Below are 12,545 nucleotides of genomic sequence, written 5' to 3'. Positions count from 1 at the left end.
AGAAAAAAACCCCCACACACAATCATCTAACACAACAGTAATTCATACTTTTCAAAACATAGAGATGCTTAGAGATGGACAAATAGAAAAGCCAGGGCTTAAGTTCCTTAAACTTGCCTTGTGATTGCTGGGGGGTTACATATTCCTTATTGGGCACACATTGGATGTTAGGCTCTAAACGGCTTGAAAAGACTGAAGATCTGGATCACTTAAACTCTGGTGTCATGTTTTCTGAAGAACTGAAGCACAAATTAAATCTAAATTGAAAAGATTATAAATGAAAATAGCTTAGAAGTTTTAGTAGGTGCGATTTTCTGCCCCTGCAGTTCAACTTGTGTGTTCAGAGGTGCTCTTCTGCAAATCTTGGTTGCATGTAACCAGTGGTTGTTGAGTTACTGCTGCCTTGCTATCAGTTTGAAGCAGTCTGACCATTCACCACTGACCTCTGGCATCAAAGCAGCATTTTAACCCAGAGAACTGCCACTCACTGGATTTTTTCTCTTTTTAGACCATTCGTTGTAAACCCTAGAGATGGTTGTGTGGGGAAAATACCAGTAGATCAGCAGTTTCTGAAATACTCAGAGCAGCCCATCTGGCAACAACAACCATGCCACGTTCAAAGTCACTTAAAACACCCTCCTCCTCCATCCTGATGCCCAGTTTGAACTTCAGCAGGTCTTGTCGACGATGTCTACGTAGCGTTTTACTGCGTTTGGCCTCATTCCAAAATGTTTTTTTCTGTGACTTCAAAAGAATTTTAACTAGACCCAACAATACCTTTCAGTCCTTATTAGTGCGCATTTATCTAGTGCATAATGGTTTTATACCTTTAGTGCACATGGCTATTGTGCACTAGATAAATGTTGCCCAGCTTGTACCTGAAAGAATAACAAACTAACAGATAAAAGCATTTGGAAATTATTGTAGACTCCAAATGTTTAGGATAGTTTAAATCAAGCCGAGAACAGCAAGAGTAGCTGTTTGTCATGGGTTATGTAGTTCTTCTTTAATTGATTTTTATTTCTTTTAGAATTTTGTTTACTATAATTGCCTTTTTATCTCTGAGGAAAGACTTTATGGACTGCCATGAGTGAAACTGTTGGAGGCATTTCTTGTCTTTTTTGTCTCTGTTGGTTAATTTCTTAAATAACCAAAGAAAAAGTAAGTACATTTTTGATTAAAAAAAAATGGAATGAGAAAAAAAGAAGTTGAAGTGCCAGGCAACTTTCCAAACATTAGTGATATATTATTTAAATATTCAGTTTATGAGGATACGAAATTATTTCCTGTCAGCACTGCTTTTAATACCAAAGAAAGCTCTCCCCACTAGAAGAGTTGTTAAATTAAGATACTGTCAGTTGGCTTCCACGGCGTAGCATCAGTGCTCAGCCTCTCCTGTGTAATCTCCTCTCCAGCGAGGGCCTTTGTTTTGAACTCCACTGCCAGATGAGATGGGAGGGAGTTTTGTTTTGACAGCCCACATCTTCAGGTGCCAAAACCACAAATCTCTAGAGTTCAGGCATGAATGGTAGCACGTTAACATGCAAACAAACACATGCACACTCACATACAAACACGAGCGACAAGTATCTGACAGTTCTGACAGGAAAGAAAACATTTTATTAAGTTATTAAGCATTTGAATGCTTGCACATGTGAATTTCAATTACTATTTTTTTTTTTTTGCTTAAATCCGGACTAGAGATTTTTGTGAAAAACAGGCACTTAAATGTTATAAAATTCGCAAAAACAAAACCAGGTTCCAGCTTAAGGCCACTATAAGAGCTGGCCTTTAAGGATGTGTGTGGGCTTTAACTGCACCTTGGTTTTTTGACGTAGGAATTGGATGGGTTAAGGTTACCAAACAGCTAACCCAAACCAGGCATTTATCCTACAAGCAAGTTGCATCTCTTTAGCCTAAAATTGTTCTCGTCTGTATCTTAGGTGGTAAAACTCCACTGTTTACCAAAATCAAATGTCAGAGCCACACTTTTGCATGGTGGTATGCATGCATACTTTCAGTACTCTGAACAAAGACTTAAGTTTACATCTCTAAGGCTGTCAGCCTCGCTGTCAGTATTTGCATGATGTGAGCCTGTTAAACTTAACATCTAGAAAAAAAAGATGGTTTTGTGTAAAAAAAAAAACAAAAACAAAAAAACACTCATAAGTGAAACATCACAGAGGAAAAACTCAACATACGTGTTGCTTTATTTTTACTACTCTCTCCTTCCGCATGTAGTAGATTTAGATTGAGAGCTGAAATAATTTGAGCAGTCAGACAAATTTTTTGACTATGCTCAAACCCATCTGCTGTTTGGTCTCATCACAAGCTCTCTTCTACATTCAACAACAACAAAAAATAAATCTTTCAATTTTTACTTTACACTTATCATAATCGAAGCAGATTAGTTCAGCAAATTCTTGTTAATTATTTCCTCAATTATATAAAAGCCCAACAGCTGAAGTGCTGTTGTTATTTGGTTACAGTACTTCTGCTTTATACCTAAACTCTAGTCCAGATTGAAAACACAGGTTGGCTAAGGAGATTCCCATGCCCACGGAAAGCAGTAAAGACAAAGCACGCAAAACCACATTATAGGTCACTGACGAAACGCTGCTGAGTCAGCAGAAAGAGGTCGACAGAGAGATGAGAGAGATGGGAGGGTTAGGAGAAACCGCACTGGTCAGAGTTTGACTCTCACAATGTGCACAGAAGTGAAAAGCCTGAAACTCAATCCCCGCATTCCTCTGGCTTTATGACAAGCGGGTGAGAAATGCTGCTGCTCTGCACATCATTCCCTGCCACCCTAGCTCGGCCTGTGATGGCGGTGGAAGTGCGGCGTTTACCTCTGTCCTAGAACAAGAGTGAATGCATGGCTTTCTCAAGACCAATTCACACTGCATATTTTTGGACCACCCACCCAACTCCAGCAGGCAGCTTGCTCAATCCAAGTTTTCTCTCCCTCCTTCAGTGCCAAGGATTCCATCCTGGGCAGTGGGAAAGATGCCAACCACATGCTAGCACCCAGAGCCACAAACACATTGTGGCAGAGGAAAAAGGCAATTCACCCACTCACACAAATTAAGACAGCATACTCAAAGACCCTTATCTACAACTCACTACATCCTGTCATGCATCAAATTAGAAAACGCCAAGCTCCCTTTATCATAAAGCTCTCCATGAATGTCTATTTATTTAGACATTTAGTTTTATTTAAGTAATCTTTCCATTACACTAGCGATGACTGTGGAAGGAGCTCCTCTAAAATAATAATGAGCACCTTACGCATTGTTAGATCTACAGTATTGTACAGCTGAGCCATACCAGGTTAACAAACAAAAGGGCAAACAGCAGCAGAAGAACAGCCACACAGACATGTGACCTCTGCTGTCTCCTCTGGTAAAGCCAAACAGGCTAAGGGCACCTTCTTCGCAATAAGCAGTAGATATCACAATATCATTTAGCTTAAGAGATCAATATGCACTTTGCTGTGGCTGACCTACATAAGTGGAGGAGCGCAGAATGTTGAAATCATTGGATTGTCTGTGAGCATCACCATCCCGAGAGGCCTGGTGGAGTCTCCATGGGAGTAGGGCATGAGTCAATCTTTGTGTGTTGATGTTTTTAAAACCTTAATGTCAAAACATTCTCAAACATCTCGCAGGGTTTCTCCTGCACAGAAGCACCCCCAGAAGAGGAAAATCACCAGCATTTGTAGTATTTTTTTTTTAAACAGATCTGCTAAATGAGATTTCATCTGTTTAAATAGTTTCACTAAAGGTCATAAAAGGAAAATGCACTGATGTCCAAATAAGGCTACACAGACTGCAAGTTGATGTATCACAATTACATCAAAGGCCCATCTTAAGCCAGGAGTACACCCTTAACAGTGCAGGTGTTTCATAAGCTAAATGCCACAGAGAAATAGCCCGCCCTTATTATGATTAAATGCAAGATTAATAACATTTACTTACTGAGCTTAAATGTTCTGAAATATTACATTAAACTGACATACTCATTATTTAGCACAGACTGGTGTCCTTGAATGCCAAATACTGAGCACGCTTAAGGCACAAGTTATAACTCTAACCTAGAGCTGGGCGATAGAACGATAACGATATGTATCGCGATATAACTTTTACTCGATAGAGAAATTAAGCTATCGCGATAGACCTCGCCGCTCTTGTCCTCTTAAAAAAAAAAAAAAAAAAAAGGTCAGCCAATCCAAATTAAGCAGCGCAGAGCCGAACCAATCACAGCCGCAGCGTCACGTCGCGTGACTTGTTACGTACAGCACAAGTGCCAAGCCGCACGTGTGTTTGTTTGGGAAACAGCCAGCGGGTAATGGAGCCAGCGCGTAATGGAGGAAATGAGTGTGCCGACTAGAAAAATCAACCGAGCGTGACCGAAGAGAAAACAGATGATGGTTCCAATGCCGGAGAGATTGTCGAACGGAAGAGCCATAGAAGTTCCGTAGTGTGAAGGTATTTCGGCTATTTCAAGTCTGACAAAAACAGAGTAGCGTGCACTGTAAATGTGCCGAAAGCAAGTCACACTGTGCGCCACGTTATTGTTTCGGTGAAATGAATTTCTACAATACTGTTACTGTTAATTCTACTCTCTGCAGTGTTTAAATGCTTACATATACACACAGTTAACTGTCCCTCCACACATACGACTCGGTTCTGCTTCTATGCCCCAGCTTTGTTTACTTTTTCCCACCGAGGCTTCTAGACTTCTGATTGGCCAACATTTCTGCACGGTTAGGAATCTAGCGCCACCTGCTGCTTTGGCATGTTCATAGCAGCGTTTTCCTTCATTTCTGCCTTTATGTGTGGACGGGATTATTTTTTAAAACGGAAACGGAAAATCTCTGTTTTCAAAAACACCCGTGTACGTGTGGACGTAGCCTCAGTCTCTGACTGGAAGCGCTAATTCGTCATTCGGCTTTTGTCAGACTAAAGTAACTGTTAAAACTGTTTGAAAAGCTAAGCTATACAACAAGGAGAGATTGAGAATTTCCTTTTAGTTCTCAGTTTATTTGATATTGACAAAGGTTAGTCAGTTTTGTCTGTTCTTCTGTAAAACAAACTAAGATTTATTTTTAGAATTAATATTTTGTTTCTAAGTGGAATTGACAATTTAGTCTGTTTCGTTTGTTCTATTTTGAAACTTAAACGCTTTAGCGGCTGCCTTTTGTGTAGTTTGCAATATTTGCCTTTATTTATCTGAAAAAGTCTCATGTTCCTTAAGTACATCTACCCTGTTGAACTTATTATGGGAAATAAATATTTAAATAAAAACAAGCTGCTGATTATTTCACATTTTACTTGTGAGCAACGGCACATTTAAATCTTACAAATATAGTTATTTGGCTTATATCGTGATAGATATCGTTATCGCCTGAAATGAAAAAAACATATCGTGATATGAAAAAATCTCATATCGCCCAGCTCTACTCTAACCTCAGAATTAAACTTCTAGAGTCCTGATATCAGCACAGCTACCTTTGCTCTGTTTACGGAATAATACAATCCCAATCTAATCATTGAAGCTGGCCTAAAGATTTCTTGGTTAAAAATAGAGCTGGTCGATAGAACGATAACGATATGTATCGCGATATAACTTTTACTCGATAGAGAAATTAAGCTATCGCGATAGACTTCGCCGCTCTTGTCCTCAAAAAAAAAAAAAAAAAAAAAAAAAGGTCAGCCAATCCAAATTAAGTAGCGCAGAGCCGAACCAATCACAGCCGCAGCGTCACGTCGCGTGACTTGTTACTTACAGCACAAGTGCCAAGCCGCACGTGTGTTTGTTTGGGAAGCAGCCAGCGGGTAATGGAGGAAATGAGTGTGCCGACTAGAAAAATCAACCGAGCGTGACCGAAGAGAAAACAGATGATGGTTCCAATGCCGGAGAGATTGTCGAACGGAAGAGCCATAGAAGTTCCGTAGTGTGAAGGTATTTCGGCTATTTCAAGTCTGACAAAAAACAGAGTAGCGTGCACTGTAAATTGTGCCGAAAGCAAGTCTGGAAATACAATAAACTGGTGCATGCGTCACACTGTGCGCCACGTTATTGTTTCGGTGAAATGAATTTCTACAATACTGTTACTGTTAATTCTACTCTCTGCAGTGTTTAAATGCTTACATATACACACAGTTACTGTCCCTCCACACATACGACTCGGTTCTGCTTCTATGCCGCAGCTTTGTTTACTTTTTCCCACCGAGGCTTCTAGACTTCTGATTGGCCAACATTTCGGCACGGTTAGGAATCTAGCGCCACCTGCTGCTTTGGCATGTTCATAGCAGCGTTTTCCTTCATTTCTGCCTTTATGTGTGGACGGGATTATTTTTTAAAACGAAAACCTCCGTTTTCAAAAATACCCGTGTACCCGTGGACGTAGCCTCAGTCTCTGACTGGAAGCGCTAATTCGTCATTCGACTTTTGTCAGACTAAAGTAACTGTTAAAACTGTTTGAAAAGCTAAGCTATACAACAAGGAGAGATTGAGAATTTCCTTTTAGTTCTCAGTTTATTTGATATTGACAAAAGTTAGTCAGTTTTGTCTGTTCTTCTGTAAAACAAACTAAGATTTATTTTTAGAATTAATGTTTTGTTTCTAAGTGGAATTGACAATTTAGTCTGATTCGTTTGTTCTATTTTGAAACTTAAACGCTTTAGTGGCTGCCTTTTGTGTAGTTTGCAATATTTGCCTTTATTTATCTGAAAAAGTCTCATGTTCCTTAAGTACATCTACCCTGTTGAACTTATTATGGGAAATAAATATTTAAATAAAAACAAGCTGCTGATTATTTCACATTTTACTTGTGAGCAACAGCACATTTAAATCTTACAAATATAGTTATTTGGCTTATATCGTGATAGATATCGTTATCGCCTGAAATGAAAAAAACATTGTGATATGAAAAAATCTCATATCGCCCAGCTCTAGTTAAAAAACAAACAAACAAAACAAACAGGGGAGTTCTTCCTTCCTACAGTTGCCAATTACTTGCTAATAAGACAAGTCTGATTTTCAAACTGTAGAATTTCCTTCACTCCCTCATGAAGCACCTTGACATCTGTTGTGAATGAGCTCTATATAAATAAAAGTGAAATTAATATCCAGTATTCGTCACGGGAAGGAAGGACACACAGAAACTGAAAAAATGAGAGCGAAACTGACAGTAGCGACATTGTCAAAGGACTTGCCCATAGTTTGCTGTTAAATCAAAATTTTGACACAAATTAGCACAAACAAAAAGAACTTGTTGGCAAAGTGAACCTTTAATGCCTCCATACTGGAGACCCTTTGTTGTTAGCTCTTTCAACGCTATGTAGCTAGCCTTCTAGCCAAATTGTACTGACGCGTGACATAGTACAAGGACATATGCATTAAAAAAAATTAACATAATTGTCCAATAGATCAGTTCCAATCCTGTATATCAACTTATCTGACAATATATGATGAGAAAGCATCTTCAGAACTTTCTAGAAAGCCCACAAGCAGTTTAACTAAAAAGAGAAACCATATCCAATGTGGTTTCTCTTTCCACTCCACATCGCAAATAGATGAGATGATTGATTTGAGTTCATTTAATAACACAATGAAAACAGTCTTGAAGCACAGAGGGGATAAATTCTCCCCCCCCCACACACACTTCTCCTCTTGGCGTCAAAGCCCTCACAGCTTTTTCACCAATCATCTCGGCCTTGCTTCAGATACCTCTCCTCTGCCGTTACACCCTCTTCTCTCCCTCTGCTGTAAAAACCTGGCCATTACCCCACAGCTCATCCCTCACGCCCACCCAGGACCTGTCACATTGCTGTTTCCATGACAACACAAACGCAGAGACAGCAGGGTGAGATGCCCAGCAAGACAAGGCATATAGATACCAAGGGGAGGGGTGCACCATGTCAAGAAAACACTCACAGCATGTGATGGCTAGATAACACAGCATAGGTAAATCTGGTACATCTAACCTACCTACAAACAAGAGCCACTTTAAGGTAATAATTCCCCAGTGGTCACTGTAAACTCTGTTAAAAGCAAAGAAACACACTGAATTAAATGTGCACACTTGAAAACAGACCAGCGATACATTTCAACATTCTCATAAATATGAAGCTGCACAACTGTGAGTGTGACTGTTGTCTTTAAAACATTAAAGCCCTCAAGTAAGTCAGAGGTCTGTGGTGATGGTCAGAGCGGACTGTGCTAAGCAGCAGACACATGGATGTCATCTTCCAGCCTGGTTCAAATGAGTCAGCTTAACAATGTTAGCAACTGTGTGTAGTAACAAGAGGAGTAGTTTTGTTCACCGCTAAAATGTGACATGGTTAAAAAGGCTTCTGATGTCATTGTTTAAATACTTGTGTGTTAAAATTAACCCAGCATTATCATTGTTCACCAGATTGCTCATGGGTCACAGAGGTACCATATGACAGTGGTTCTCAAACTTTTTTTGCTAGGTCCCCCTTTGTTTTACAAGAATAATGTTCGCACACGCACAAACACATCCTCCAACCACACACACCCCTATTTTGCTCCATTGCGGTTTATTTCACACCTCAAACATTTAGTAAACAATTAAGCAAATACAAGTAATCTGCAATAAATTACAGGTAGTAATAAAATAAACTACTAACTCTGTTACGCTACGTCCGCACCTACACGGGTATTTTTGAAAACGCAGCTGTCCACACGTAAACGGCGTTTCGAATCACCGAAAACTGCATTTTTTTTTTTAAAACTCCTTTTTTGCGTTTAGGTGTGGACGAGGAATACAGAGTTCGTCATGCAACGTCAAAGGTATGTGCCTTTTTTCACGTCACGCTGTGCGCCACGTTATTGTTTACATGAGATGAATTGCAGAATGGCAGATAGAGACGAAATACTGTTAATCTGACTATCTTCAGTTTTTACACGCTTACATACACACACAGTTACTGTCCCTCCATTTAGAAAGGCAGAGGCATCATGGTGTGATTATTTTACGTGTAGTTGTTTTTTTCCTGTGTAATAATATTCAACATTGCTATCAATACATTTTTCCAAAAATGTCTCTCTGTGCAAAATGGGTTTAAACACATAAACAGCTGTGGGATACTGTTTGTCCGGGATTTGAACCGGGGGAACAAATTGTGGCAGGATCAGCCTGATATTATATGTATCCCGCTGTACTTTTACTGTATAAAGAGCTAACATCTCCAAAATGTCAGGAGTAGTTAGTCATTATGAGAAGTGTTTGTGAACTAAAAATCAAGAATGTGGGATACTGTTTGTCCGTGATTTGAAGAGCCCAGCGCTACTCCCGACGAAGGGAAAGCCAATTATGCAGGGGAGACCTACCTCGGCACTTGTGCCGGTGAAATCAAAGGGCAGATATGCTTCACCATATTTTCTAGTCTGTGGCTTAGAATGAGGTTGGTTTGGAAACATATTCAGCGATGCTTCATCTCCTGCTTTACGTTTGTGTGGGAACCCCGTGCTAGCAGTGTCCAAGCCCCCCCTTCATACCGCGCCCCCCTGCAATGGCTCTGCGCCCCCCTAGGGGCGGGCCCCACACTTTGGGAAGGTCTGCCATATGACAAGGCTGATTTCTCCAGCAAGGCTTTCCCTGGAGGGAGATCCAAGTTCTGCATAATTTTCCTTTTGAAATTCCTTTTTTAGGCAACCAACAACCCCAGTGACCATCAGTTAACTCTCCAAGAAGACTAAAGAAACCAACTACAATTAAAAACTGTAAACTCGAACTAGAAAGCAGCTTACAACTACCTCTTAACAATCTTACCAAAACATATACAAGTGATTACTGTCAACAGATCATATTAATAACTCAATAAGTCATCGACTGCAACTGGGTTTCGAATCCTAGACACGAGTCGTCAGTCACTGTTTATTTTACTAAAACTAACTGTTATTTGAATAGAACTTTGGTTACAAGTCTAAAATATACAGATTTGCTAAGATAAACGTTAATGTACCAATAACTAGTTTCTGTGTGTCCAATGCAGCGTCAATCAGAACCTGTTGATGCTAGTGCTGTCTTTCCCCTCTCTTGTTAAAAACACATTTGTCTGAACACATGTCAGGGTGCCAGATGTCAGCTGTGAAACTACCCATGGCAACATTATCCGAGCGTCATGTTGACACATCTCTCTTTGCTGCATGCCTCTCAAAGTTTAGTTAAGAATTTATGCGATTGTTTAGCTTAATTGATCATACTGAATTACAATCTTCCATCCCCTAAAATGCGAAGCAGTAATTTTGCCAGCATCTGAGTGCTACCTCTCCTTTCAAATACCAATGGACAAAGATTACAGGAAGCTTATGATTTAGGAATTCACCTGCGCATGTGGTATAGTTATTCACACTGTACAAATAAAGTAAGATAAAATAAAATAAAACTGAAAACGAGCTGAGACCACAGGTGACCACAGTGATAAGAGTTATGGCAGGCAGACCCTGTGACAGGACTCAAACTTAACAGAATCACATATTATTATTATTGTTATATATTATTTTACTGTCTTAACAGCATTTATAAATTGCAACATGACCACAGACATCATTACAGTTTTTTCCCCCCACCAGGTCTAACAAAACTGTTTATAGTGCTGTGGGAGGATTTTCTTTACAGGTTAATGGAAAACTTAGCTTGCCAACTTATCGGTCAATAAAAACAATGTGTATCAAAAAAATAATAATCTGGTTTCAAAAGACTATATTTTTCAAAGTAACAGACACATAAGCTTGCAGTAAGTTGTAAAAAATATGGCTAAATATACAGTTTTACATACAAAACTTTCAATTTTCACATGTTTTCCAAGCACATCTGGCATCACTGCAGCCACTGCTACCTACCAGCAACCACGTGAAACTCACAAATCCCCTCTTTCTCAACAGTACGTGTTTCAAAGGCTAACCCGTGAACACCCACTGATTTAAAGCACTTTGAAATTGTTTTATACTTTTTGATACACCCTGTATCTAAATAAATAAATCGATCATTCCTTTACCACTGTCAAAGTTGTCTTCATATGCCCTGCTTTGCCTGACAAATATTAAATTCCCTAAAATTCAGTTATATTCATTCACAGCCAAAGATGACATTTTGAATGAAAGTCTGTACAAATCACTAAACACACAAGTTGCATGCAATTCTATAATTGCACTGAAATCCAAAATAGACCCATTACTGGGGCTAGATATTAGTCCAGCTGTGATAATGGAATAATAAAAAATAAAAAGCCAAGAATTGGCAACACAAATGCAGCAGAACAAAGGTCAAGCTAATACAGTATCACTTCGTGTGACACAAAGCAACTCCCAATAGGACAAAAGTCAGCACGTATATTAGGAGGGGCTTATCTCCAAGTTCACAGCAACATATTGGCTTGATTTAGGAAATTATGAACACACGGTTAACAGGCAGTAGGACGCCACAAGGACCTTAAGGGCAATATACAAAAAGTCTGTCACCAAGTGAGACAACAAAAAGAAAGCAAGTATGCAGGAGAAAGGCTTGATTCTGAATCATGTGACGTGACCAGCACGTCTGTGCCACACACCTGTTGCTGGAGCTGCAGTTTACAATGCGCTCAGGCTGAGTTCTCCTTTTAGGAAACGCCCATCGCACAAATAGTGCCAAGTGAGTGTGAGAAAACTTCCACCCAGTTATCCTTGTATAAACATCCACATACTTGCTTACATGCTTGTGTGAATCCCAGCAGTCATTCTTTCACTCTGTTCAGTGAAAGCTATACAAAAATATTTTCCTTTTTTCTCTTCCCCCCCCCCTTTCTTCAGTAGTCTAGTATGTCTCCTCTTTTAAACTAGACAAAAAGCATACAGGCATCTAACAACAGCGCTGGAAAGCAGGTTTGCCTCTGAATAGGACTGCATTCCTTTAACCAGTAGTGGGCTGTCACATACACGTCATACAAGAGATCCACACCCCTTATCTAATACAGCCTGAAAATTTAAATCGGGTCAGCTCAGGAGGACATCTTTACTTTCTCACAAGGACGAACAGTTTAATCTGCCTCGATCCACCACACACTGAAATACCTGAACAATTTTCTTTCTGTGCAAACTACAAAGTCAACAACTTCTATGCCCTGGAGATTAAATGCTGTTCAGGCTTGCAAAGAGGGATACTTTCAAAGCGGTTTACACACAACACATGCATACATGGATGGGGGGGTTGAAAAAAAACCCCACAATAAGTTAAAGAAATACACTTTTTGCATATTCCTCTGGTCATACTTCAGATGTATGATTACAAGATGCATGCAGACATACATGCACAGCAGCACACATACACTTTTCTGTCTGTTACATCTTCTCCAGAATTTGCATATGACTACTGTGAGATCTGACAGACTCCCATCTCATCCCATTTCCATATAAGCAGTGAAGCCACAGTCAAACCTGCAGCTGGACAGCATGTCATGTTAAATCTCGTATTGGTGATGTGACAAGCCCTGTGCACCATCAGGTGGGGAGAGGGATGCAACAGAAACTGCTCAACT

The 12,545-nt window shown here is 39.8% G+C and overlaps 1 protein-coding gene across 8 annotated transcripts in view; it reads right to left on the bottom strand.

Annotated features, from left to right (window-relative positions):
• Window positions 1-12,545, bottom strand: part of ncoa2 (nuclear receptor coactivator 2) — a 60,981-nt gene that overhangs the window by 46,772 nt on the left and 1,664 nt on the right. The gene's annotated exons all lie outside the window — the stretch shown is intronic.

Source organism: Astatotilapia calliptera, chromosome 9, assembly GCF_964374335.1.
Source record: "Astatotilapia calliptera chromosome 9, fAstCal68.1, whole genome shotgun sequence".
Classification (NCBI taxonomy): domain Eukaryota; kingdom Metazoa; phylum Chordata; class Actinopteri; order Cichliformes; family Cichlidae; genus Astatotilapia; species Astatotilapia calliptera.
This window is presented reverse-complemented; position numbering and strand designations above follow the sequence as displayed.